The sequence below is a fragment of the Cebus imitator genome, unplaced genomic scaffold (assembly GCF_001604975.1).
Source record: "Cebus imitator isolate Cc_AM_T3 unplaced genomic scaffold, Cebus_imitator-1.0 Scaffold260, whole genome shotgun sequence".
In the NCBI taxonomy this organism is placed as follows: Eukaryota; Metazoa; Chordata; class Mammalia; order Primates; family Cebidae; genus Cebus; species Cebus imitator.
In genome coordinates this window covers 1,430,745-1,432,475 of record NW_016107575.1, presented here as the reverse complement: position 1 = coordinate 1,432,475, position 1,731 = coordinate 1,430,745, and the positions used below count along the sequence as shown (strand labels likewise).

At 49.8% G+C, this 1,731-nt stretch overlaps 1 pseudogene; it reads left to right on the top strand.

Annotated features, from left to right (window-relative positions):
* The first annotated feature begins 490 nt into the window (after positions 1–490).
* On the top strand, positions 491–590 carry LOC119467113 (annotated as a pseudogene).
* The last annotated feature ends 1,141 nt before the right edge of the window (positions 591–1,731 follow it).

Here is a 1,731-nt window from a genome sequence, read left to right as displayed (position 1 = left end):
ACATCTCAAGCTAGTGAGTCCCCTTGAGAGAGCTGTCAGAACAGATTGCCCGTCCCACCCTAGGAGTTTCTGGCTCAGTAAGTCTGGGGTGGGGCCTGGGAATTTGCATTTCTATCAAGTTCCCAGGTGATGCCAAGATGGCTGGTTCCAGGAACACTCTCTGAGACCCACTGTGCTAAAGGTTCTGGCTCAGCAGTTGGTGAGGATTCTGAGTGCTCTGTGGCTCTCAGCTCCTGATTTTCAGCAATCTAGAAAGACAAGGGATCCCAAGCCAAGATGACACTCCTCTGCAGCCTTGTTTATTATGCTGGCATCCCTGTGGCAGGAAGGATGTTAGCTATGGGCATTACAGGTGCAGCTGGTAATCCTGTCTGGGGAGGCCCTGATCTTATCATGAGCAAGTGCATTGTAGGGGATACGTGAGTTGGAAGAGCAAGTCTTTCCCTCAAAGCCTTTATCATCTAATGTGAAACAAGCGCTCGCTTTGACAGCACATATACATGTACTAACAAACTGGAAGGATACAGAGAAGATTAGCACGGCCCCTGTGCAAGGATGACATGCAAATTTGTGAAGCATTGCATTAAACAATTAAAATAATGTGAAACAAAATGAGAACAGGCAACCACTGATCCTTTGTCATGTAAATGACCCATCCTCAGTATTGGGTTCTGTGGGTGCTCATTCTCCCAGCTGCTGGGGACATGGGTGGCTGATGGCTGCTATTAGTTGAGTCCCTTTCCAGGAATTACCCTCCTTGCTGAAGGTCACCCCTTCCCTCCAGGGCAGCCCATATTAAGGACTGGTCATTGCCCAGGTATGGTCTCCTAGCTCCAACTCAGGACAGCTCTGAAGGGCCATCCCAGCTCCAGAGCTGTCTGTGGGATCCTGGGATTGACTGAGGCTCCTCCCTCTGCCCCACCTGTTCCCTTCGCTCCCCATCAGCGACAGATCCTGGGGCCATGCTCTGCATCCAGTCTCACCTCAGAATCTGTTTCCTCTGGGAACTCAAGACATCTATTTGTCCCTAAATCTGGGGACACTAGTGCAGAGACACTAATACTTCTGGAAGTCTGTGGAGTGTTCACATGGAGAAAGAAGTGGATCTGGCAGTAAAGGGGTCTGACTTCTTTTTCACACTCTCTGCCCTGGCTCCTTCCTCCTGGAACCCAGGGAGCCCACTCGGAGGGCCTAGAGCTTTGACGCTGCCTATTCGCTCATCCCCCTTCCACCTGTACTTGGCATTTCCACACCAATTTATGAACCTTCACATCCTTCCTTATCCTAACTAATTTCTAAGCTGTGACCTTTTGTCAGTCCCATAAAAGTCACTTGGGTAGATAGCATCTTCAAGAAGAGAGAAAAAGAGGAGTCTGGGCACAGTGGCTCACGCCTATAATCCCAGCACTTTGGGAGGCCAAGGTAGGCAGATCACCAGGTCAAGAGATCCAGAACCATCCTGGCCAACATGGTGAAACCCCATTTCTACTAAAAATCCAAAAATTAGCACATGCCCAGCTACTCAGGAGGCTGAGGCAGGAGAATCACCTGAACCCAGGAGGCAGAGGTTGCAATGAGCTGAGATTGCACTACTGTACTCCAGCCTGGCAACAGAGCAAGACTCTGTCTCAAGAAAAAAAAAAAAAAAGAAGAAGCCAGGCACACTGGCTCATGCCTGTAATCCCAGCACTTTGGGAGGCTGAGGTGAGAGGACTACTTGAGCTCAGGAGT